Source organism: Saccopteryx bilineata, chromosome 8 (genome assembly GCF_036850765.1).
Source record: "Saccopteryx bilineata isolate mSacBil1 chromosome 8, mSacBil1_pri_phased_curated, whole genome shotgun sequence".
Taxonomy (NCBI): Eukaryota; Metazoa; Chordata; class Mammalia; order Chiroptera; family Emballonuridae; genus Saccopteryx; species Saccopteryx bilineata.
The window spans coordinates 72808222-72835943 of record NC_089497.1 but is presented as its reverse complement, the minus strand read 5'-3'; the positions used below and the strand labels follow the sequence as shown (position 1 = coordinate 72835943).

Here is a 27722-nt window from a genome sequence, read left to right as displayed (position 1 = left end):
GTTAAGATAAGTTTGAAAATCACTGTGGCTTAAAAGGCAAATGGCACTTTGGGCTTTTGTGTTCTAAGCAACATTTCATTTTAATTTATCCTTTTTTTCTAAAAATAGCAATGTTATTGACTCATTCTGAAAGAGTTTCCCCCACACACAGTGATTTTTTTTTACTGTGGTAGGTAATAAAAAGGATTACAGGCCCCCAGAAGGATGAGATATCATCAGTTTGTAATCCAGCCCATGGTTTCCTAGATACCGTATTGTCTATTCTGTTCCGCTATGTGAAAAATGTTGAATATCAACAATGGGTTTCAGTGCTGTATTGTTGAGTTTTGTATGAACTAATCTAGCTTCACTAAGAAAAAAAAAGAAAGAAGAAAAAAAAGGGGGGGGGGGAAGAACCACAGCTTTGGACAAAAGTCTATAGTCAGTGCATTTGAAACTCCCCTTGCACAAGGGCTGACTGTAGCCGGGGAAGACAGTTGACTCGTTTGCTCTCTCCTTTCACACAGTCAGCTGGCCCTCTTCTCAGGTGTACATCACCTAACCTATTATCATTCCACCCGTTTTGATTCTCTGATGAGGAAAAGTCCCAGGACTTATCAGCTGGGACAGGCCTAATTTACAAGACAGCTCTGTTCAGTGTTTGGAAGGTAAGCTATTTGCACAACTTCTCTGCTGTAGTGTACTGGCCTAGCTCTAGAACTTTGAAGCATATCATTTATTTTTTAACTTTCACTTTTTCTTTTCTCTTCTTCTTTTGGAGAAAGAAAACCTGGCAGTTTTCTCCGGAAAAGTGGCCATCCATGGAATGAATGAAATGTTCCTTTTCTATTCCAGTAAGTAATTGACTTGTAACTAAAAATTGAACTGGCTGCTATGTCAACTGCAATGTGAGCTGCTGCTGACACAGGTGTTGCTTACTCTTCAGCCTGGAAAGAAAAGGGGCTTAACCTGTGATTAAATTTCTAGTCAATTGACCTCGACACGATAGTACATAATTCTCACTTGCGTACCAAATGGCCTGAGTTCTGATTTTGACCCTGATTCTGGCACCTGTGTTTTTAATGTTGGGTGTAACTAGAGCTGCTCTTTGGGATAGAAATAAAGTGGGTGGAGAACAGTTCTAAATAAACAGCAAATGATGGTCAGCCAACTACGTGTTTAATCCAGGGCTCGAAGTGTTCTGTTTCTTTAATGTATGAACTCTAAGTCCATGTAAATTATTTTTTAGACTTTCTTTTTAAATATATGGATTCATGGACAACCATTTTGTTACTAGAAATGCACAGCAAATCCAAACCTATGAATTACAAATAAGCAAAGGATGTGAGGATTATGATGCTAAGGGTTTTCAAATGCTGAACTTTGAATATGTCACTTATCATAAGCTTTCTAAATATGCCTTGCACTTTAATGATATTTTTTTAGCCCTTGGAATAAAAAAGCAGCATTGTTTTTCCTAGTTTCTGTAAAGATTGTTTAACTTTAGCAAGAAGGTGCTATTTGAATTTTGGAGACAAACATGTATCTACTTCTTAAGAGCAAAACAAAAATCAATGACATCAAAAATCAGCATTTACACTTGAATCTATTTCCCATTTATTTTCTGGAAAATGGTTGCACACTAAGAATGGTCTGTAAGATGAGAGCAGCCAAGACTGTTGTTTTTCCTTCCTCATTTTCTTTTTAACCTGAGAGCCAGAAGAAAGTGCTGATGATGCTTGCTTAACCCTGCTTTTAGTGCCAGGCTGTGACCAGCTCTCTGTGAAACCATTTCTGACCCTCTGCTTACAGTAGCGAGGCTGAATTTTTCCCCTTCCTTGCCCATCACTGTCAGTCAATTATAGGATTGAACTGAACCAGAAAATCTGGTACAGTCTGGTAATTAGTACAAAGGGTTTCCAGTCTAGTGTAAAGACAGAGATGCAAGAGCCCCAGCAGACACAGAAATCGTTTTGATTGGCCATGGACGTTGCCTTTTAGTGCTGCTTGGTGACTTCCTAAAGATATTGCCTCCTACCCTACAGGTCTTCTCCTTCAAGTACATTATGGACCTTTTCTAAGGTCGTGTGTGTGTGTGTGTGTGTGTGTGTGTGTGTGTTTCTTTTTTTCTTTTTTTTAGATCCAACTTCTCTCATTTTTAGTCTGTCATTTTTGCTTATCAAACAGACACATTTTGACTTGCCCAACAAAGAACCAAGTTATCAACACTCACAGAAACTGACATTTTTAATTCAGGCTTCATTATGTCTTTGAATTATGACAGTGAAGTACAAAGACATTTTAAGAATTTTTTCATTATTTTTTTAATCCAGCATTGGGATGTTTATCTTCCTTTAGTATTCATATTTCCTTTTCTACCTGTATCATCAGTAATATATAATTAGCATTATCAAAACCATCAGCTATTATCCTTTATGACTTTTGACCTTTTTTTTTTTAGTATGTCTCAAGCTAGCATTCCTTAAAAATAAGTAAAAACTCCATGGGAGATTTTAATGAAATTTTAAGGTTATAAAAACAATGAAATAATTTAAAATGTGAGTCTTTTAAACATCAACATTACATGACTAGCCAGGTAATGAATTATATGATAACTATAACAAGAAAGTACATTTTAGATAAAATATTTTGTGGATCAAACTTGCATTTGATGCTAAGCTCAATTTTATAGGTTATATTTCATCATGCATTTTTAACCACTACTTTGGAATTCCTGGTTAATTATCTATGCTATTTTTGGATAAATTATTATTATTTTTATTATTATTATTATTTTGCAGAAGCAAACATCCTCTTTGATTATAGATTATAATCACTCCTTAGGCACACGTCAGATACAATGAAAACATTTGGTAGCATATCACTATAGCAAATGCCTGCCCCCAAAAGCTAGATACCGGTATATGTATATAGCTAAGGCACATTTAATTCTGACACCCTGTATGTACCAAACTACTAAAGCAACAGAGCCCAAAATAACAGAAGCAAAAGAAAGCACAAGGTTTTTCATTTCCAAGAATGCTTTCTTTAGAATAGTCCACATCATGATTTTAGTTGTAAGACATGTATATTGTGAATCTTCTGAAGGACTCTTATTTACCCACATCTTAATGTAGCTTTAAATATATGTACTATCTTATGTACGATCTTAACAAAAGCAATTATGTTACCATGTCTGGTACTGATTTTTATATGTCTGACTTTATTATTAAATTTTAAGAAGGTTAATGTTGCTTTGGTAACCCTGTCATGAGTGATGCATTTTCCCAGTAAACATGTCACAATTTTAAAGGCTGTTCAAGAAATAGTGTTTCTGTTGTAATAGTTTTTTCATTCATTTTTCTATTGTTTTCTAACCATAATATAGTGTAAGGCTTTGAAAAGATTACACATGTTTATATAATCAACACTTTCTCTTCTTAGCAAAACCTTGCCCACTAAAAACTAAGAGGGTCTCAGAAAAATCATCAGGCAACTTTTCAGTCACCACATTTGCATTCAATTTTAATTCACCATCAAGTCTGTATCTTGAAATATGTCTATAAAATGACTAAGGGAAGAGTACGTTTTGGTAATATTTTTCTTCTTTTATTTTTTAATCTAAAATATATGTTGAGCAAAAGGTGCTTGACCCTTTGTATGGCAGTGTTCTCTGTTCTGTCACAGCTGAGAGCTGCGTGGTTCTGTGTTGTGTGACAAGGTTTCACAGGCTCTCATGAGGACACAAATGTTCTTTTCTCCCTCAGTCTTACTCCTTGTGGCAGAAGTAAGACTTGGGAAGAATCCTAAAGATTATTTAGCCTCATGATTTTCAAGTTATGTTCCCTTGAGCTTTTAGGTTTTTTGGGGATACTCAGGGGCATTGGGGAGGGGAGGATAAGTGGTCTGTTACCTTCATGCGATGAGAGCATCTCTCCATTATCTGCTTTGTCTATAGAGTTTCATATGAGATGAAAATCCCAAGCTGGAGGGAGAAAGTTTAAAAAACTGTTAACTGAGGCCATCTTATAAATAAGGAGAGCAGGGTTTACTGAAGGTTGGCACACGAGTCAGTGCCAATGTCAACTGTGTAATCTGATCTCTTCTCTTGATCTTAAACTCACACTATTGAACTATAATAAACTTTCCCTACATTATTCATGGCTCTTTTTGTGTAATCATCCTAAACTATGTTATTAAAAACACACACAAGTAAATCCATAGCCATAGGTTGCAAATCATTATACTTACTGAAGATACATTATCTAGGTGGTAAATGTAAAAGTAACCTGTTGTTAACAAAAACCAAGCCCTTTATTTGGCAATGCCATTAAGTTGGGGTACGTTGTCACAGCCCTTAGGTAAAATATTGATTCAGCTATTACTTAGTAAAGTAATATTTTGGGAGAAATTTAAACAATATTAATTGTGGTGAAAAAAATACATACCAAAATTACCATCTTAACTATTTTAAGTGAAAAGTTCAGCTGTGTTAACTATATTCACATTGTTGTGGTTAGGGTGTTTTTTATAGTCAAAAAATTAACTTGGACTTAAGTCTTAAAGAAAAAAAGAGAATACAGCTAATTAAGAGCTACTCTTCTCAAAAATGCTTTGTGAATGCTATTCCCATAAGCTGTGCCATGTAAAAAAGTAAAATGGTCAGTAGCATTTGGAAATGTATGCTATATCTCCCTCTAGGAAATTCAAATAGAGGGAGCATAAGCAATATTAGCTGTTTCTGGCACTCAAAGCTTATCAGGCTATGTTTGCTTTGTTTTTCCTAATTTTAAAATGAGAGAAGAGAAAAAAACAGAAGGAAAAAAGCAGAACATCAGTACAGAAGTTTAGGATCTGCTCTTTGAATAGAGATATCCCATGTTTTCTTGAGATGTACTTATGCATCAACAATTAGATCTATGATCAAATTCTCCACTAAACAAATGATAAACTTCTAATGCTTAGAAAGAGGAAATTAGGAAGGAAAGAAAAGAAGAAAAGAAAGCAACAGAGGAAAAAAGGAAGGAGGAAGAAGGAAGGGAAGAGGGAAGGAAAGAAAACAATGTTCCCTGGTCCTTCCTCCTATTGTAACTCCTTAGCTATGTAAGAAGATTTCTTTCAAGTATCAGCTAAACACCTTGTTTGGTCATCTGTCAGCATGTCCTCATTGTCTTCCTAATTATTCGAAGTATGTCTCTCAATCAGATTCAACTCTTGGTCTTAACCATGGGTCCTACCTCTGTCAGGAAATATCTTTAGCTATGCAACTTTCTCTCCCAAGTGCTGACCTTTTTTTGCTGGGGTGTGAGCAGAAGTTGTCTCCTAAACAAAGGAAAAGATACGACCATGGGTGTAAACAGTGCATAATCTCCAGAGCTGTCCCATCCCTAGAATACCTACACAAAAATATCAGAAAATGTCTCAAGAGGATCCTGGTTTTCCTATTGGACAATTCCCTTATTGCTCATTTGAAGTGATGGAACTGAGTGACTTTTGAGGTAGTCACTTGAAAATAAATATTGTAGGTTACTGACCTTTGGTAACAAAGACTTGGGAGGAAGAAAATATTGTAAAATTTTTTTATTATTATTAATTTTAATGGGATGACATTGATAAATCAGGGTACATATGTTCAGAGAAAACATCTCCAGGTTATTTTGACATTTGATTATGTTGCATACCCATCACCCAAAGTCAAATTGTCTTCTGTCACCTTCTATCTGGTTTTCTTTGTGTCCCTCCCCTCCCCCCTCCCCCCCCATAACCACCACCCTTTTGTTCATGTCTCTGAGTCTCATTTTTATGTCCCACCTATATATGGAATCATATAGTTCTTAGTTTTTTCTGATTTACTTCTTTCACTCAGTATAATGTTATCAAGGTCCATCCATGTTGTTGTAAATGATCCGATGTCATCATTTTTTATGGCTGAGTAGTATTCCATAGTATATATGTACCAAAGCTTTTTAATCCACTCGTCTACTGACAGACACTTGGGCTGTTGCCAGATCTTTGCTATTGTGAACAATGCTGCCATAAACATGGGGTGCATTTCTCCTTTTGAAACAGTGCTATGGTGTTCTTGGGGTATATTCCTAAAATTTAAAAGAAGAAAAAATAGCTTATAACTAAGAGAAAAGGAAGGAATAACCAGCCAGCCATGGTCCTTAGCTGCATTTGCTCGCATCCTGTGTCCCAGGTGATTTGGGCCTGAGCTCAGCCCTCTGGGATGGTGTGCCTTCTGTTTGCTCTCTCCCTCCTGGCCCTCCCTGCATTCCCTTTCATGTGAATAACATGGGATAAGATCATTCTGGGAATATTATAAGGACTTGGAAATGAATTTGGAATTTTTCAAGTCAAAATTAAGAGCTACGTTAGTTTGTTTTCTTCTTCTAGTCAGCTGGGAATCAATTTTCTAATTCATTCTCCTCTGTCATTTGCCTATTGATAATACGCTAGGCCATGCAGTACTTGTCCCCTTTTATTCCTTTTAATTAACTTTTTAAATCAATTATGATTACTTGTATGGATTTCTGTTCTCTCTTCTCATCAAATTTGTTTGGCTTATTTTTTATTTGCACAGCACTACCCACTGCTTTGAACTAACAATAACAAAAAATCTGCACTCTTCCCTTCTACCTCTTGAACTGGAGAAACAGTTAGCTAATAAGAGGCTAAATGAGCCTTAGAGTATAGAGAAGCTGGAATCCTTAAATTATTTAAATTGAAAAATGGCTGGTTTTACAATCAGAAAAACTCAAGTGGACCATAAGCCCTACTTGATTGTCCCCCCTTATCTGGATGATCTTGTAATGACAGCTGGAGTTATCTGCCATCAGCATCACTGTCCACAAAAGCTTCTCTGCTCTCTGCTCAACTCCCTAGCAGCCCTGGAGAGCTGGAGCTATTTCAGGGGAGAGGACCCTACAGGATTGAAAACTTTATTAAAATTCAAAGCTGTCTCTAGTGACATAAAAGCTCAGTAAAAAGTGACAGATCTAAGACCCCAGAGCCAGAAATTATCTGCAGAATAAAAAACTGAGATTTTATATACTGCCACCAATAGGCTAGGGGTCAGTGTAAAATAAAAAGCAATGTGAAATAAACAGCATGTTCAAATAAAAGCAAGAGATGGAGGGAAAGGAAAATATATTGTTCAACATGAATAGTGCAGCCAACATTATGTATCAAACTAGCCCTGGCAGAATTCTGTCTCAGGAAACAGCCCTGTGGAATTTATTGTGGGATGTCAGTACACTTGTCAGCTTTGAAAGATTAGGGAAGTAGGCCTAAAACATTCCTGATTTTCTTTTGGTAAGCAACTCATTCTTGAGCTATCATACAGGACTTTTCTGAAACTCTTTGTTACTAACAGAATTAGTAATAAGATAGTAATAGAAATCTGCCTGACTGGTGGTGGCGCTGTGGATGGAGCATCGACCTGGGATGCTGAGGTTCCAGGGTCAAAGTCTCAAGGTCACCAGCTTGAGCATGGGCTCATCTGGTTAGAATGCAAGGTCACCTGTTTGAGTACGGGATCATCAACGTGATCCCAGGTTGCTGGCTTGAGCAAGGGGTCACTGGCTTGGCTTAAGCCCCCCCAGTTAAGGCACGTGTGAGACACAACCAATGAGCAACTAAAATGATGCAACTCTTGAGCTGATGCTTCTCATCTCTCTCCCTTCCTCCCCCTCCTCTCAAAAAAAAATTATAGTACCTGTAAAAGGAATCCATCACACTTTGAATTAAAGTCTGAAAGTGGTCCTTCCCTTTTCTTGCCATACATCCATAAGGAATCTAATCTTCAAAGTATATTGTAGGTACATTTGCCCAACTTGATCCATTGTACTGTAAAATAACAAAAGAAGATCTTAAATTTATTTGACACTGTCCACTCAACTCAAAAGACTCCACATATATTACTCACTAATAAGTTGAAATGTTGAAATAAAAACTAAGGCACTAATGCTTAGAACAATTAAGTAATTTGTTATAAACAAGGGAAATTAAAAACAGGGTCCAAGTGATTTCAGTTTGAGTATACTAAATTCTTCATAAAGCCCTCTTTATTTTGTATTTAAAATTCCTTACTAAAAAAATTTACTCTAATCACAGTACTCGTAAAAACCAAAATAATGTAGTCTCCTTTCACTGCTTTGAAAAAATTTCTCGGGAGAGATTTATTAACAATCTTATGACCACCATGGTAACTACTAACAACCACTTGCTGAGTGCTTACTGTCTGCCCAGCTCATCGTCCCCTGCTCCAAACTTCATCTTCAAGCATCACTTTCCCTTCTGCTCAGGAACCTTGAAGAGAGGGAAAAAATAAAAATGTTTCTTTTATTTTGCCCTAACTGGTAATTTCTCTTTTTATGCAACTAGCAAGTTTAGATAACAGATGAAAAAGCGAAATGAAGCACCCCATTTCTTCATCTTCAACAGAAGACATTAAAATTACTGGTCAGATCAGAATTATTCCAGATATAAGGAGAACCACCTCAAATATTTACTGCTATTGTTCTTATTTTTCCTAAAAAATATTGTGTTTATTCTTGACATGTTTATAAACTGAATTTTTTGTGATGAACAAAGGTTGGCAGATATATTTGACTTTTTTTTTCTTCCATTTTCAGTTCAGAGATGGCTTAAGTTGTGATTTTATAAACAAGCTTCCTTCTCCAATGGAAGAAAACAAGGTCCTCTCTCTCCCCCCAAGAGAAACTGGGCACCTGACCTCAGAAGCCTCTCTGTCCAGCCCTCCTCTCATCCCCATCAGTATACACTACTGCACACCTGAGGCCCAGTGAGCAACTTTTTTGACTTGGGAAGCTGGTTCTTGCAAAACCCCAACCTTTCTTCCATGGGGACACTCACATCAAACGACAGTACCTATTGTAATTGTAGCCATGTTCTCCCATTCAAGACAGTGCATCCAAGGGCAAGTGAAGTGAAAACAACGTCATTAAAGGAAAACCTTGAGTTTTGCTGGAATTAATTCTTAAAATGTTGTCTAAAAAACCCAGGACTTTATTATTTCACATTTCTTGTTATCACAGCTGATCATAACACACCAGAGTCTCATGATATTGGGGTTGAACACTATCCATTTGGCGAAATTGGCAGCCCACCTGGGAGAGCTAATAAATATCCGTCATCCTTAGATCCTGGGAGCTAGCCCAAGACCTAAAAGGACAGAGTGAAGCAACACGGCCTCTCAAGAGCCTTTCAGCCAGTGCTCGGCCCCCTCGGCCCGCTCTGCTTCCTTTAGCTCAGCGCCCTCACTCCAGGTCAGCCCCACCGCCTCACATTTATGGGGCAGTTCTGGACAGTGTGTTTACATTTAGATTTTTTTTTCTTTTTCCAAGAGAGAGGAAGGGAGATACAGAGACAGATTCCTGCATGCACCCCGACCAGGATCCATCCGGCAACCCAGATTCTCTGCCTCTGTAGGACCCTGCTCGCAACCAAGCTGTTTTTAGCGCCTGAGGCAGAGCCATCCTCAGTGTTTAGAGACAACAGGCTTAAATCAATGGAGCTGTGGTTGCAGGAGGGGGAGGGGGGAAGGGGGGAGAAACAGATGGTCGCTTCTTCTTTGTGCCCTGACTGGAAATAGAACCCAGGACATCCACATTCCAGGCCAATGTCCCACTGAGCCAACCAGCCAGGGAACATTAAACTATAATTTAAATTAGCTTAAGATACCTACTAATAGCATGAAATCAATTTTATGCACCATGACTACATTTCTTCTTATTAATTGTATTTTTTTTGTCATAGAACTACATTTTTACTGTATATTTACAAATATGTATTCTATAGTTAAATTTACTATAACTTTAAAACATATACATGTTGAGACATTTTAAATATATATAACTATTTAGTGTTTTTTTTTTTTTAATTTAATAAATTTTTTATTAATGGTAATGGGATGACATTAATAAATCAGGGTACATATATTCAAAGAAAACATGTCTAGGTTATTTTGTCATCAAATTATGTTGCAAACCCCTCGCCCAAGGTCAGATTGTCCTCCGTCACCCTCTATCTAGTTCTCTGTGCCCCTCCCCCTCCCCCTAACTCTCTCCCTCCCTCCCTCCCATGTCCTCCCTCCCCCCCCACCCTTGGTAACCACCACACTCTTGTCCATGTCTCTTAGTCTCATTTTTATGTTCCACCAATGTATGGAATCATGTAGTTCTTGTTTTTTTCTGATTTGCTTATTTCACTCCTTATAATGTTATCAAGATCCCACCATTTTGCTGTAAATGATCTGAAGTCATCATTTCTTATGGCTGAGTAGTATTCCATAGTGTATATGTGCCACATCTTCTTTATCCAGTCTTCTATTGAAGGGCTTTTTGGTTGTTTCCATGTCTTGGCCACTGTGAACAGTGCTGCAATGAACATGGGGCTACATGTGTCTTCACGTATCAATGTTTCTGAGGTTTTGGGGTATATACCCAGTAGAGGGATTGCTGGGTCATAAGGTAGTTCTATTTGCAGTTTTTTGAGGAACCACCAAACTTTCCTCCATAATGGTTGTACTACTTTACAGTCCCACCAACAGTGAATGAGGGTTCCTTTTTCTCCACAGCCTCTCCAACATTTGCTATTACCCGTCTTGTTGATAATAGCTAATCTAACAGGAGTGAGGTGGTATCTCATTGTAGTTTTGATTTGCATTTCTCTAATAACTAATGAAGCTGAGCATCTTTTCATATATCTGTTGGCCATTTGTATCTCTTCCTGGGAGAAGTGTCTGTTCATGTCCTCTTCCCATTTTTTTATTGGATTGCTTGTTTGTTTGTTGTTGAGTTTTATGAGTTCTTTGTAAATTTTGGATATTAATGTCATATGTTAAGTTGTATTTTACATTGCAAACAAAATTATTTTTAAATTTTTTAGTATTTGAAGGTCAATTTTGATTCTCTGGAGATCTTTTTAAAAGGCCAATACTGAGACTATACCCCAGACAAGTTAAATCAGAACTGCCGAGAAGGGACCCCAGGCACCGGGGTTTCTCCAAGCTCCACAGGTGGTTCCCATGTGTAAGCAAGGTCAAGTATCACTGGTCTGAGGGAAGGAAAAGCATAGGAAAGGGAGATGAATATAAAGAGTATTAAGAAACTGCGGTCATATAATTATAACTGCTGTTCTTTAGATTCATCAACTTGATCTTCTGAGAGTTGCCAACAATACTAGAAGTGAACATAGGACATTCCCAGACACCAGTCTTTCTCTGCCTCTCTCTACACATCTGTCCTTGGAGCCTTCTACCCCCGAGAGCCAAGGACAAAAAGGAAGTGCTAACTTCTTCATGGCAGCAACATTTTCTTAAAATTGATTCAGTAAAACCTTCCTCTACTTCTCTCTCCTTAGAGGTAGGTAGAAGTAGAGTCCTAGGCCTACTGCAGACATCCTTAGAAAAGACACATTCAGCACAGAGTTTAAAAAATAATATAAAATGTTGCCTGGCCAGGCAGTGGCACAGTGGATAAAGTGTCGACTTGGGATGATGAGGACCCAGGTTCAAAACCCCAAGGTTGCCAGCTTGAGTGCAGGCTCACCAGCTTGAGCGTGGGGTCACCAGCTTGAGTGTGGGATCATAGATATGACCCCATGGTCACTGGCTTGAGCCCACAGGTCGCTGGTTTGAAGTCCAAAGTCACTGGCTTGAACAAGGACTAACTGGCTCAGCTGGAGCTCCCCCCCCCCATCAAGGCACATATGAGAAGCAATCTATGAACAACTAAGGTGCCACAACTATGAGTTGATGATTCTCATCTCTTTCCCTTCTTGTCTATCTGTCCCTGTCTGTCCCCCCACCCTCTGTATCTCTCTCTCTCTCTTTCTCTCTAAAAAACATTTTTTAATAATAATGTGGAATGTTTACTGTGGGCAAGGTGCTAACTTAATCCTTACTACAACCCCATGAGGCAGGTGTATGTGCCTCCATTTTACAGATGGAGACACTGAGAAACACAAACATAAGAAGGTTGCCAAAGGTCATGCAGCTAATGTGTGCCTGTGTCTGGACTTTTTACTCTAAGACAGATGGAAAACTGACCAGGGGTCACCCAGCTATTCATAGACAGCTGTCTGTGTCAAAAGAATCTTCCATTCTTTAAGTAGAGAATCAAATTAGTATGCTAATTGTGTTCTTTGCTAGTATGTATAAGCAAGCATTATACTTGCAGACATAGAAAAGAATCTTAGTATTCAGACACCATTATGGCATTCGTCCTCTTTTGAAACATTATCACTAGTTCTCATGACCAATTTAAGTCTTTTGGAGTTTCTTTGATTAAAAAAAATTTTTTTTTAATAATTAAGAGAACTTAGCATAGGCATGTAAGCTCAAGCTTATACGGAACCTTTGAAAACAGAGTATGACTCCTTACAACATTTCTGAAACTGGAGTAGCATTTGAATTCATGGTGGTAGAAAACAAAGAAAGAATCTACTTTGTATGTTCTTTCTATGAAGCCCTAGAGGGCAATAGTGAAACTGAGATTTGGCATCAACCCCAAATGGCTGGAGCCATCTGTTTCTTATTTTGTAAACTTTTCCTTAACCAGAAATTGCTAGCTATCTAAAGACACAGGTTGGGACCATCCTACAACCAATTTGAAGAAAGCAGTTTATCTTTTACATACTCATCAGGCATTGTCCTGTATTGACTGTGTGTTGGGCGCTGTTACTCTAGCTATGTCATTTTTATCCCTTTCCCAACTTACTGGCACTCCTGTCCCTATTCCTTTCACACCCCCAATGGCCTCTACCCTCTGAGCCAAAACCTATTCTCCATCCTTCATTCATATAAAGGTAAACATGGTGGATAACAGCTAAAAAGAGCTTTGATTTCCAGGGTGATGTGCATTTTAACAGGGAGTAAATCCTCTCAGCTACAAAGGCAATGCTCTTGTGATATAATTACAGGCCGTGGGTCTCCGGAGACCGAAGAAGGCGGCTCCGATCTTGCCTCTCAGCAGCCGCCTACTGCTCTCCTGAGGTCAGGTCCCTGTCTTTTCATGTTTAGATCCCGAGTGGCTGTCACAGCTTCCAGCATATTTGGCACTCAATAATGAAGGATCCTCTAGCCTGAGGAAAACAAATTACAACGATAAAGATGCCCTGACACAGATGAATAGAAGGATGCTGGAGTCGTTTTGAGCCAAAATGTCATGAGGCAAAGCCAGGTACAGCAATAAGAGAAAATAAACTAGTCCCGTAGTTGGAACACCTCTGGAAGCCAGTGAGAGACTTCTGGGAGTCCCAGTTAGCTCTAGGATCTACAGATCTGGCTTTCCTCAGCACCCCTGCTACATTTTAATTTGTTGCATTTGAGTTGCACTGAAACTGAAATAGAGACTAAATGAATCATTTAAAAATATATATTTATTGAGCTCCTACTATGAACTGGGAATACTGGTAGGCATAATATACTGTAGATAGCCAGTTCCTGCCCTCGTGAAACTAACATTCTCCTTCAAAAACCTGATGTGAAAGCATTAATTATATAACTCAATATTTAATTGAAGTCATATAAAGTACTGCAGAGGAAAATTGCCAGGTACTGAAATAATATTTTAACAGACCCCGTGACCTAAAAGGATAAGTAGGAGTCAGCCAGAGAATTCATAAAAGGAATTGACATTTCAAATAAACACCTTTAACATGTGATATCCAGAGCTAATCCTGAGAATTGTCTTGATTCCTTTTCTCAAGGTCTTCCGGACAAGCTGCCTGTTCAAGATTCTGAATTGGGACAAAAGAAAACATTGGCACAGAGAAAGAAATTTCCATAGCTGTGGCCCTCTTCATGAGGCACACACAGGGCACTTTGGTCTCATCCACTCCTGTTTCCCTGTGCTCCTGCCTACGTCCTTAGCATGAATACTCCTTTCATATTTCCCATCAGTACACACTAGGCCAGCGGCTTTGTCCCGAAACCTTGGGCAAAAGAAAAGGAGTTAGGAGAAAAGGAATGAGTCCAGAAACTGCAAACCTCAGAGAGAGCCTGGTCTCTGTAAGAGATCCTATAACCATCCTGCCCACACTTTTTTTAATATGGAGTCAGTACTCTGTAAGTTTGCAAAAAAGATATTCCCATATTCATCCTGCTATTTTATACATCATCATATTTTATATCACCTTCCCTTGACCCTCTTTTTTAGAAAATTGAATTCTTATTCCTAAAAATTCAGTTCTGGCGTCTTACCCTCTTATACCCCACTGACCCAATCTAAATTAGATATCCTGCCTTTGTGCTGCACTTTTATACTTATCTCAGCTAGCCTATGGGAACCAGTTTACTTATCTGATTCATCTACTTCTTAAGGGAGTAAGTTCCTTAAAGGGATGGCTCATGTTTTAGTCATTTTTGTATCCCTGGTCCTCAGCAGAATACTTTAAAAATACACTCAGTGGCCCTGGCCAGTTAGCTCAGTTGGTTAGAGCATTGTCCTGAAACAACAAGGTTGTGGGTTCAATCCCTGGTCAGGGAATATAAGGGAAGACTAATGAATGCACAATTAGGTGGAACAACAAATGAATGCTTCTCTCTCTCTCTCTCTCTCTCTTCCTTTCTCTGTCTCTAAACAAACAAAAAAAGCAATAATTATAAAAAATATTTATCTCTTTCTTTAAAAAAAATACACTGAATTAATTAATTCATGCATTATAGTTACCTTCCCTTTCTTAGCCTCTGGAGAGATGTGGAAATTTAGATGTTTGCATATCTAATAAACAAGGCTGGTTTTGTATGTAAGAAATTTTTGACCCATGCCAGTCAGATATCTTCTCTATTTATAGGTAAACCTGTTGTAAGTTACCTAAAGACTATCCTTTGGAAACATTTTAAGAACTAAGTAGGCCAGTACACATAGTCCCACTGACCAATATATCAGTCAAGAACAGGATTGGTTTTGATGTTCAGTACTGAATAAGACATAACCATGTGCACATCTGATCTTTTAGTCAATGCATTTTAAATAATGTTCATGTTTCATATTAGGAATGGCATAATTTCCAAGATAGAAGCAAGGTAAGAATAAACTATACCTCAAATAATATTTATCAAACACTCAAATATGTATTTAATGAAAAAAGGAAAGGATACATTAATAAAGGAGTAATTGGGCATATGTATAAATATAATACAATCCACAGGAATCATCAAGCCTTAGTTAAAATAAGGGATGTAGCACTGGCAAAATGACAAAACCATCAAACATAAAAAATAAAAGCTATTGGAAAATCGTATTTTTCAACCAAACAGTTTCCAAATATTATTCAGATAGTGGAAAAGAAGAATGTGCTTTAAAAAAAAAAAAGTACTACTCACCTGAAGGAGGCCGAAGTTTGATATATGAGAAAATATTAGCAACTAGAGAAATCCCCATACCATCCAGTCTTTCTCCTCACAAACTGCCCCCCCACACACAAAACTTCCTCACATATGCACATCATGGTTGTCTTGTCTACCTGCTTTCCTGAAATAACCTTGATTGGAAAAACAGAAAGTTAGAGACAATAGTAGAGTAAGAAAAAGTTCCTGTCAACTGAAATACTCCTTCCTTCTCTGCCTGTTATTCTTCAAGATAGGCATAATTGCCACTTCTTCTAAGAAAACCATTTTTTACCCACTATCGCCGCTTCAAACTGCGCCCTTCCTCTGCACAATCACTACAGCTTAACTCTTGCACCTGTTTCACTATCTTTTATTTTAATTGCCTATACCTGCCCTTCCTCTAGAATAGGAGCTTTGAAAGAGGGGTTGTGCCCTGGCCAGTTGTCTCAATAGTAGAATGTTTGCCTAGTATGTGGAAGTCCCAGGGTTGATTCCCGGTCAGAGCCCCCAGGAGAAGAGCCCATCTGCTTCTCCAACCCTCCTCCTCTCACTTCTTTCTCTCTCTCTCTCTCTCTCTCTCTCTCTCTCTCTCTCTCCCCCTTTCTTCTTCTTCTTCTTCTTCTTCTTCTTCTTCTTCTTCTTCTTCTTCTTCTTCTTCTTCTTCTCCTTCCTCTTCCCCCTTCCCCTCCTGCAGCCATGACTCGGCTGGAGTGATTTGGCCCTCAGCAATGAGGATGGCTCCATGGCCTCCACCTCAGGTGCTAAGAAGAGCTCAGTTGTTGAGCAACAGAGCAACACCCCAGATGGGCAGAGCATCGCCCCCTAGTTGGCTTGCCAGGTGGATCATTGTTGGGGCGCATGTGGAAATCTGTCTCTGCCTCTCCTCCTTATATATATAAGGATATATAAATTATCCTTATATAAAATATAAAGATAATTAAAAAAAATTTTTTTAAAGAAAGAGGGGTTGTATCTCATTTATCTTTATATTCCATTCTCTCTCTCTCTCTCTCTCTCTCTCTCTCTCTCTCTCTCTCTGCTTTCTCCATTTCTAACCCAAATCCAAGAAAATAAAAATGTTTGTTGGATGGCTGGAAAGGAAGAAGGAAAGAAGAAAAAAAAAAGAAGTTAATTCTTATAGGAAAAAAAACACTAGTCTTTCTTCTTTTTCTATGTATGTATATATGTATGTATTTATTTATTTATTTATTTAGAATCGGAGGCAGAGAGACAGGCTCCCACATGCACCCCAACTGGGATCCACCTGACAAGCCCCCTACAGGACCATGCACTTCCCATTTGGGGCTGCTGCTCTGTTGCTCAGTGATGGAGCTATTTTAGCCCCTGAGGTGAGGCCATGGTGCCATCCTTAGTGCCCAGGACCAACTTGCTCGAACCATTTGAGCCATGGCTATGGGAGGCAAAGAGAGAGAGAGAGGGGAGGGGTGGAGAAGCAGATAGTGACTTCTCTTGTGTGCCTCACTGGGAATCAAACCCAGGACTTTCACACGCCAGCTGACGCTCTACAGCTGAGCCAAGCAGCCAGGGTCTTGTCTTTTTTCTTCAAAAAGATTTTATCTTTCCAAAAACAAGGGACAGCCATTCTTTCCTCCAAGGTGTTAGGGTATGTGCCCTTGAACACTCGCTTTGGCAAAGAGCCCAAATTTCATCTCTAACCAGCTGAGTCGTTTTCAATGTCTTTGTGGTTCATTCATGCTTTTCCCCTTCATTGACACATTAACATTTCATGGTGAGTGGGTCCTGTTCAGCTAGCGGACCTGCTCAGCCCCCACACCTCTAAGCTGTCCTCACTTCATTAGTTCCCAATTGCCTGCCTCTTGGGGAGTTCTGTCATTGTCACCTATAGCAAAAAGAGCTGTTCGTTTGCTATTAAGTTTTGATAATTAAAAATGTGACACAAACTCAGAGAACGAGAGACCTCTGCTAGAGGCCATCTTCTGTTTTCTTTTTGAAAGCACTCCATTTGTTTTAAGAAATACAGATAATGAAGGAACTGAACAGATCTAATATCTGCTTAATTTGATATCTGGTCAAAATCTCTATTCTTTTCCCCTCAAATACCTATATGTCTCTTAACTCCAGGCCCTCTGTAATAGTGACTCCCAAAGAGTTTCTAGTTCGATCTTGTTTTATAGGTCAGCAATTTGTACCTAACCTTAAAACTAGCAGATTAGTAATTAAAAACTAGCATCTCTGAAACATGGCTTACAAGGGTTTCTGTTTATTGACTTTCAAAAGGGAATTATACACACACACAAACACACACGCACATACACATTTGTTACAAGGTGAGCATTTCAGGATTTACTTGTGGGCCTTAAGTCCTTAGTAGGTGCTCAATAACTCCCTGCTGACACACTGATTAGTTTTAGTAACTCCCTGTTATTTCCAAAAAGACAGCATTTTCTAGACTTTTCTGATCAGCAGATGAAACATACGTTTTCTTAAAGCTGTGGAAATAGAATAATTCATATTGTGAGGTTATTTATTAGCAGCAGATTCTCATGCTGCTCTATGGAACTCGGATAATCACCTATTTCAGAAGCCATTAGCCTTCTGTGTGTTGTAAAGCACTCTTCACTGCAGCGGTTCTGTGCCTTTGTATTCAAGGGGGAGGAATGGTGTGTGCTGAAGGAACAGCCCTCTGTTGACCAAGTAAGAAAGTCTTTGATGCACAAATAGTACATTAAACTGCTTTCGTTTGATAGTGTTGAAATTAAACAGTGTGTGGAATCCCTGCCCAGGTATGGCAACATATAAAACCTTTGAGAAATTGTACATTAATTCAAATGCTTACAGATACAAACGTATAAGAAAAATACATATTGCAAGATGGTAACAATTGAGGCTTAGGCACTTACAGGAGGACAGCAAGAACTGGATTTAACTTATTGATTTTAGAACCACTGTTTTTTTTAAAAAAAAAAAAGAAAGAAAAAAGAGGCAAAATATTGCTTTTACTGTTTTCAGATAATAATGATGGTTGTTGCAAATTATAAAATTTAATTAGCTGTATAAATGCCAGAGGAACAAATAGTGTGCTATTGTCTTGATATCTTTCCAGAAATTAGTCTTTTAAAATAAATTTGCCATATTAATCATCTAAAAATATTTTTGATCACTGAATTAATAGTTTGCAGCCTGTTTTCAGGTGCTCATTGCCATAGGTGATTGCTTCTTAATTACTACATGGGCTCTTTCTATTCACTCATATTAATTCATGTTTTCTGGCATAGTCCCAAAAGGCAGCCTTGCCCTATATCTTCTAATTACTTCTATAATTGAATTTGCCCACTTTTTCTAACCTATTTTTTAAACTGACTGTGTTTGTGCATGGTTTATTGTGTCTTTCTTGTGTCAGTTCTCTGCAAGCAGAATGTACATTGATTCTTTCCTCGTTTCTCATTAATTTTCAAGAGCTTTGCCGCATGTCTGTTTTTTCAGTCTGTCAGACCTATTGCTAGACCAAAAAAAAAAAAAAAGACTCTTATTATTAAAGGTTAGGTAAAATAGACTGAAGTTAATTAATTCATTAGTAACTCTGAGCCAATTACTGAAGCCTTCTCTTATTTATATACTTGTTAACAAGACAGAAATGAGAAAGGCCAATTACAGTCCCGTGTCCTTCAGAAGTTCAGCAAAACCAGAGCTTATATATTTACTGACACCCCGCCACAAAAAAATCCATTTGTATATCAGATATGTGAAATTGCATTTAAAAATTGTTGGCTAATACTCCTATTCTATTTTATTCTATTAATAAATATTAAAGGTTTTCTGCCATCTAGATAGCTTCAATATGTCTAATATTATTAAAGTCTTCTAAACTTATCTCCAGGAGTACTTCTGAGCCTCAGAGCAATTACAAAACTAGAAGAAATTTGACTTATAAGCTGGTCTTCATTTATCTCTTTCTTCTAGGCTATTAAGTTTTTAATTCTTGGAATGAGATCATTGATTAGCAGATCTCACAAATGAGCACCTTTTAAAATATGTTCTACTTGATTTTTATTGAACATGCCAAAATCTTACACATGTGGAAAGACAATTTTTTGTGCATTTTTTCTGTCATTAATACAGAAAATTATAACTACTTCATTCATATAAACTACCCAATCCCTACTGCACTTTTTACTTCCTCTTCTCTGCCTCAGAAATATCATGTTAATTTAAAGGGGGTTGGAAGGAAAGGGGCCTGCGATTGACCAGTTTTTTGTACATACATTCTCTTCACATGCTGGTGTCAACAGAGTCAACTGACACTAATGTCTCAATAAATTGACTGGTTGTTTGAATTAAAACTAATCTGAGTTAGTTTAGATTTTGTTTTTACGTTTTTAATATGTGAACTTGAGTTTTCGTAGTTAAGTGAGACCAAAATAATGTCAGGGTTACTGCTGCCTCGTTTTTTAATTTTTTCTAAGTCTCAAATGTATTAAAATTTAATCAAATACTTTATGAGATATTAATGACAACCACAGCATTGTCAAATGAGAAATAATCTCAGCAGACAATGTATCCAGGGCCCTGGTTTTGGAAGACATTGGAAAAGGAAAAATCTTTAAAATGTGTAGTGTACCTTTGCAGGAAGTCTTTCATAGCGCCTCCACACTTCCATACCCTCTGCTTGATGTGGTTTTGTTTAACTCTTTACTTTTTACCCTGAATTGTAATAACTTATGTCTTTTTCTCTGTTGATTTATTACCTAATTGAAGAGGTAACTGTATTGTATATGCCCTGTAGCCCCCGCATTTAGCACAATGCCTCACAAATAGTAGGCCCTCAATAAAAATATGTCCAAAGAATCAGGGATGAGGAGCTATCATCTCTTTTTAACATGTTTGGTGTTTCCCTGTCTAGGTTAGCTAAAGAATTTCATGCTTGAAATCAGTTAATATATCTTAATTTTCTGTGATAACTGCAACAAATTTGTAACAAATATTCCATTATTAACTCATTATATAAGCTTCTCTGCTCCAAGATTAAAAATCTATACTAATTTTTCCTCCTTGAACTGTTTTTTATTCTTTTAATTATATATGACTTTTGTTAAGGCTTTACCCACCTCCAGTTTGTTACTTTGGGCGAAGACCACACAGGCGCTTGTTACTCTCCCCAGCTCCACGTGCAGTGCAGCCTCTGCAGGCTCAGAGACACTGTGTGAAACAGTTAGGTTCCCAGGACTCCTTTACACCCTAGGCTTCTACCCAGTGCTTCTTCATGCCCCTGCTTCAACAATGGGTCTTCCTTAGGAGAACTTTTGTATATTGTCCCTGCCTTTCTGTTTTCTCCTTCGCTCTCCTGCCCCATCTCCTCTCCTCCCCCCTCAGTACTTCCCTCCCTCCCTTCCTTCCTTCCTTCCTTCCTTCCTTCCTTCCTTCCTTCCTTCCTTCCTTCCTTCCTTCCTTCCTTCCTCTTTTTCTTCTCTGTTTTTTGACATAAGGTCTTCTATAGCTATGTCTCCTAATAATGGCACTACATATATGTTTATAATGATTCCCAGTGTATAACCTCTTTTCATAGATGCAATCTCATTTGATCCTTACAGACTATTATGCAGATGAAGAAATCATAATTCAGACAGGTTAAGTGGCTTGGCCACAAAGCTAGTTGTGAAAGTGGCTTGGCCACAAAGCTAATTATAATTTCTTTTTCTTTTTCTTTTTTTTTCTTTTTTTTTTTTTAGCAAAAGGGAGACAGACAGACAAACAGGAAGGGAGAGAGAGATGAGAAGCATCAATTCTTTGTTGCAACACCTTAGTTGTACATTGACAGCTTTCTCATATGTGCCTTAACTAGGGGCTACAGCTGAGCAAGTGACACCTTTCTCAAGACAGCAACCTTGGGGCTCAAGCCAGAGACCTTTGGGCTCAAGCTAGTGACAATGAGGTCATGTCTATGGTCCCATGCTTGAGCCAGCAACCCCATGCTCAAGCTAGTGAGCCTGTGCTCAAGCCGGTAACCTCAGGGTTTCAAACCCAGGTCCTCAGCATCCCAGGTCAACTCTCTATCCACTGCACCACCACCTGGTCAGTCTATAATTTGTTTTTAAATTCTGTACTTGTTTCCTTGTGAGAAAAAAATCCAGAAGATTTTCTTTTTATCAGTTGATTCTTACCTGTTCTATGAGGACTCCCCCAAACAACTGAACTTGTAGTCATCTGAAGAATTTTTCCAGAAATTATACTGGTCATTATAAGGAAGAAAATGAGGCTTAGTATACACATATCATCCTGTGAAGATGCAGATTCTAACTGAGTAGGTCTGCATGTCTAACGAGCTCTCAGGTGACTTGGGAGGGAGGGAGATGGAATAATGCCAATACAGGGACCTAGTGGACAGAGTGAGGAAAGTGTTGGAGTTGGAAAGACCTGATTCAAGTACTGACTCTTCCATTTATGATGACCTTGGATAAGCTACTTGGCCCTGGTGAGCCTCAATTTCTTGATCCTTTATTAAAATGAGGGTAATAATATGATCTTCATCACCGGAAGCAGAAAGAGCTGACTATTAGTGAATTGGCCTGCTTCTTCTCCACTACTGCCTGATTAATCTTCCTAAGGTCTCCCTCCACTCAGAAACCTTCCAGGGAGCCTCACCATCTGGTGAATTATGTACAAACTCTGCCCCTCGAACCTCAGACCTTCAATGTTAGAGCCAAAGTCACCTCTCTAGTGTGCTCTCCCCCTACTTCCTACTCCTATCTTACATGTAGCGAACAGATCAGATTTCCTTTTTCTGATTCACCTCTGTCCTGCTCAATCCTCACCATATCTATAGAAATTCTATCCTACCTTTAGGTCCCTTCTCCCATCCAGACTCTTACTGGAAGCATTTTTCTTAATATCCATCCCCTGTCACTTCCAATTCCCCACTAGACATGTCTCCATAGCATTTGAATTCTCAAAACAGTCTGCTATATCTTTGGATGGTTTCTTTTGTAGTTCATCTTATGTACTAGTTATTTTTGTAATTATCAATTCTCCTATTAGACTCTAAGTTCCATGAGGGTGGAGATGAGATATCACAGTGGTAAGAACATAACTTTTGGAAGCATAGACCTGGGCATGTACCTCAGTGCCACCATTTGCCAAGACAAGTCCCCTAACCTGTCTGAGCTCCAGTCTTCTCATCTTTAGAAGTGGATGCCAATAACCAGTTTGCAAAGTTACTGAGAAGAAATGTTTTATATAAAATTCCTCACAGGGGATTCACCATGTGTAAGAGCTCATGTTGGTGAAATTGAATAGATTAAAAACTGACTACGTGATCCCATCACAATGCAGACATTTATTCTAGTGTGCAAACAGCTGGACCCAAGCCCAGCCCTCCTAGTTGTGTGACCATTTTCTTTTCTGGCCGTATTTATGTCAGTGTTAAGTCTTATCAGAATAATCCGTGTTCAGCCCTCTTCAAGTACATTTGTTGATCCAGTTTAAAGTATTAATGAAAACTGAACATAGTATAGTTTAAAAAAAAAAAAAAAAAGCATGTGGCTTATAGCTACCACTGGTCTGAATCCGAACCGCTGCCACTCTAGCAGTTTCCTAACCTCTCCAAACTCTGCGATCTCAGAAGCTGGGTTTGGGATGTTTTCCACTTTCTTCATTATTTGTCTGAATTTTTTGGATTTTTAAAAGTAAAAAGTATGTTATATCTATTTCCCAGAAACAATAATAATACTAACATGGGTGACAGCAATAACTATCAGGGCCCAAATCTCGACTTTGGTAAGTGGAATTTATAAATTTTGCTTGTTCAGCACCCTTGTGAATTTAAATGTTTTGTTTATTTCAGTAATTGCTAAGAAGCAGGACATTTCTCTTTTAATAATTATAAACTAATTTATAAAATAACTAAATAAATCAGTAAACTTTATAACCATTCAGTTTTAGCTTTGGGAGATTTTTTTTTTTTTTTAAATAACTAGAAGTTAAGCGTTGTTCATGTAACCCAAGTTCACTCAGAGCCTGTACACCGAGGAAGAGACACATCCAAGGTGCATCTAAACTTAGGGCAGTCAAAGCCCGAGTCACGCTGTGGTCGGTAGGTGGTTTTGTTCATGTGGGTAAAGAGGGTTTTTAACCCTTTGAGTAGTATGAACGAACGTTCATGTACATTCTCATGATTTTAACACAAACGTGTTAATTTTTTTATTTTAAAAATATGTAAGGCAACATTAAAAAAGGGCAAATGTATATTCTTCTTGTTACCATAAATTGGTTATCAAACAAACATGATATTAAGTTAATAAAACTGTGAATGTAACTAATTTCATTTCTTGAAAAAAAAAAAAAAACTCACTCCCGGGGGTCAGCGAGCATGAAAAAGCTCACTACTCACAGGGTTAAAAGGAAAATAAAAAATGGGGCAAACCTTGTTTTAATCAGGGAATATAAGGAAAGAAAATTAAATGCCTATGTTACAACTTATTATTTCAAACTACCAATGACATTTTCCCTTAACCTCAAGAGACAATCATAAAACAATGGCTCACACTGCTTTAGAACAGGAGCCACAGCTGTACACTGGGCGTGCATGGAGTCCTACATAAGAGGAAGGCAACATTTAAAGCTACTGTTGCCACCTGGAAAAAAAAGAGGAACAAAACATGGGATTCTGAGCTGAGTATGTATGCATTTTCTGTTTTCTGTCTTGTGGCTCTTTATTGCTAAAAATCTTTTTATGAAATCACTCTGTGCACCTTTAAACTTCATGTGTTCTTGCTTGCTCGTTCTCAAATCTCAGCTCATGACATGGCTATGGAACATCTTGAGTTATTAAAAGTAGAGAAACTGCATTTTATTTGTGAACTGAATAGCAGGCCAGGCAGTGTATTCAGAAAGAAAGATTTTATTTTTTAGGGAAAAAAAAGTTCTTTTTCATTATAAGCTAAAATGAGGGATGATATCAGCACAAAAAGAGAAATTGTCAGCTTGAAAACTGTAATGTTGAAGCTGTCTACATAGCCTTGAACAAAGCAGAGATTGGTTTCTTTTTCTTGACTTATTTGGCCAGTGGAAAGCACCTTATTGGGTGATCAAATCTTGACAAGTCATTTTGAGATTTAAGTTACCAGTCTGCAGCATATCGATGATTAGATTAACAGCAACAACAAAGAGATGTTTAGTTTTACTTCATGAATCATAAACAAAGGTTGAGACATGCTTTATCAAATACACAGTTATAAGGATGGGCTTCAAATCTGATTAACTTGAGTGTGAGCCCTGGGTTTCCCACTTGCTAACTATGGGATAGTCGGCAGCTTAACCCCATGAAGTCTGTTTCCTCATCTACAATGTGGGGATTATGACATATTCCATCAGAGTTAAGGTGCTCATTCTTTCACATTTTATCATCTCTAATGTCAGAATGCATCTTATAACTGATGGTGTATCTTTCATTAGCAACATTTTTTTCTTTCTGACTAGTACATAAATTGTGTAATTTACAAACTACAGCATTTGCTGTTCAAATAACTAATTTATGTATACTGCATAGAGTTGTTTTGAGATATAAATAAAATAATGATGTAAAACTTTATGCCCTAAAACCTGGCCCACAGAAGACTCGCAGTAAAAATACCCATTAATGCTGTACAGTATGATTTTTGTAAATGCTGGCTTTTTCCTGTCTTTTTAGTCATAATTTTCATTTACCAACATTAGAAGTAAATTTCTTTGCAGAATCCTTGTTGTTGGAACAGTCTGCCTACCAAATTGTTCATCAAATTTCCTCTAATATCTCTGGCAGCAAGGTATTAACCCTAAGGATTTAAATCTGAAATGGGGTCAAAATAAAATATGTGAAAGTCTGCACTAATTTACCAGATTGAGTTGTCTGCAGACAAAAAGAGGGGTAAGTAGTAAGCACACTTCACAGTGCCTAGCCCATGGTAAGCTCCATAGAAGTGTCACTGAGAGCTTGCAGCCTGTGGAAGGTGGTTTAATAGCATAGATTCTGGAGCCAAACTGACTGAGTTCAAGTCTTGGCTCTTCCTCTTACAAGCTGTGGAACCTTGGACAAGTTATTTAAACTCTCTGTGGCCTCCTTTACTCCTGAGGTTGTGAAAATTAAATGAGCAATGTCTATAAGAAAGTGCTTTAGAAGTTTGCTATTATTATTAAAAATACACCCTTTTTTGTTTAAGTTCCTTAAGAAAGGTCTGAGTTTTCTGATACTGAAAGGGAATATTACCATTAATTTACTTTTCAAGCAGGTGATTGTTGTAATTCTGTTAGCGCTAAGTACCACATAAAACATATAGTCTACTAACAATAACTTTGAGGAATTGTGATTATGTGACCTAGCTGATAAAACTAACTTATATCAGTGGTTTTCAACCTTTTTACTTGGGGACCGGTGACCTAGCCAGCCGGAAACAGAAACACACAATGAATAAAGTTTTATCTTACTGAGCATAACAGTGCGACACGGTACAGCTGGAGCTTGATTTCCAAACTCCACATGTCCAATGCATTGATACTACATGTTTGTCCAAGAGCTTTTTTGTCTATTGTGCATGATTTGTAAATGCTCTGCATGGTGCAAAAAGTTGTTCCATCAAACTTATAAGTTCCAAAAATATCCAAGACAACCTCAGTAGTATTTTCATTGATGATAGAGGCTGATAAGTGGAAGTCACCCTGAGCATAAGCAAATTCAACTAAGATTATTGGGTCTCTAATCCTCGTACAATATCAGGGTGGTTAATTTTTTTGCAGACCATCATGAAATTGCGGACCAGTCTAGCTTTCTGTTGATCCTTTAAATCCTGCCGGGCCTGTCAGGGATGCAGGACTCAAGGCAGCTGAGATGCTTGGCCATGGGACTTATATCAGAATAAACATCATACCCCAGGGACTGGTATCAATAAAGGGAAAGCAAAGCCAGGAAAGGACATTGAGAATGGGCTCTAGGTTCTCTAGGAGTTTTGGAAGGGAAGATTCTGAAGGAATAAATTAAAGAAATGGAGGACAGAGGAGAGAATTAGTTGTGCGAACTTGTGCTTAATGTGGAGCCCCAAATCCCAAGAGAGCAGCTGCACGAAAGGGGGAAATGAACACATGTTGAGTACTCGCAATGTAGCAGGCATCATGCTGGGGCTTTCACACAAGTCACTTCATTTCACTCCCACAAGAAACCTTGGGCAAGAATCATTAATCCCAGTCTTCAGTATCGGTAAAGTAACTCACCCAAGCTTACACAGTGTGTAAGCAATGTGGTTGGGACTGGGTCTTCAAAGTCCAAGTGTGGTGTTCTTTGTACTTCACCACCACTCTTCATCTCCCAATGATGCTGGGTTGTGCTGAGGACCCAAAGACCAAGAGAATAGTCAGGAAATTTATTCTCCTAAGGGGAGCAGGAAGTGAATCATTTCCCTTCTCATGCAATCCCTCCTAACCCCACTTCCCACATGACCAGAACAGCGTAACTCAAAGTCAGCCTACAGGACAATGTATATTCAGTAGACCCCAGACTCACAGAAATATACCCCTATCTGCTTGCTAATGTTTGAAATAGATTTTACTGAGAGAGGCAGTGAGTGTGTGGATGGCTTTCTTTTAACATATATGTGAGAATAGTTCCTTTGGGGGGCACAGGGAAGATAGAAGGATTTTACTGAGTAGAGAGCAAAAAGTTAAATAAAGAAAGCTTATCAAACAAAGGCCACAGCTCTTTGATTTCATAATCTGACAGCCTGTAAACCAAAAACACCCAGCAGAAGTTTTGAGTCCTCTGTGGCCATGCAGGCCTGGAATATGGTGGGAACTAACTCCACAGAAGTCTCATGAGACAAACCCTGCATGCTCTGCCATGAAGTGCCCTCAGGGTATCCAAATATATCCAGAAAACTAAGGGATTTGGAGCTTGGCCTTTTAGGAATAGTATTAAAACAGAACTACAACTGCAACAGGAGAACGGAAATAAATATAAGACTGGGTTTTTCTGCTCTGCCAAAATAAATTTAGTTGTAATTGTGAGCAGCATAAACTCTGTCAGTTCCAGCCTCTGCCTCTATCTCTAGCATATGTGAGAATTCCACCTACTGATTTCAAGTATAAGAAACAATTAGTTCATGACCCAATATATCTCTCATTCCTTGAATATATCTTGGGACTCTTCTTTTCTATGAAATGATGTCTTTCTGACCATTAATTTTCATGGGTACTACATACTTATAACAGGGTTTTCATAATCCACGTGTTACTCAGAGGCAATACATTGTACTGGTTAGTAGTTAAGGGGCTGAGCTCTGAGCCAGAGTACCTTTGATTCATTATGTACAAGCTTATCTAACTTGGAGCAAGTTATTCTTGTGTGCCTCAATTTCCTCATCTATCAAACTCAGAAGTTATTAGT

The 27722-nt window shown here is 38.2% G+C and overlaps 1 long non-coding RNA gene across 6 annotated transcripts in view; it reads left to right on the top strand.

Annotated features, from left to right (window-relative positions):
- The first annotated feature begins 425 nt into the window (after positions 1-425).
- Positions 426-27722, top strand: part of LOC136312017 (uncharacterized) — a 128088-nt gene continuing 100791 nt past the window's right edge. For 4 of the 6 annotated variants that reach the window (XR_010726867.1, XR_010726871.1, XR_010726872.1 and 1 more), the window contains exons 1-2: positions 428-647; positions 765-833. This is a non-coding gene — a long non-coding RNA (uncharacterized lncRNA). Of the gene's footprint in view, positions 648-760; positions 834-27722 lie in introns of all 6 variants that reach the window. The other 2 variants (XR_010726870.1, XR_010726868.1) reach the window with 2 other exon arrangements.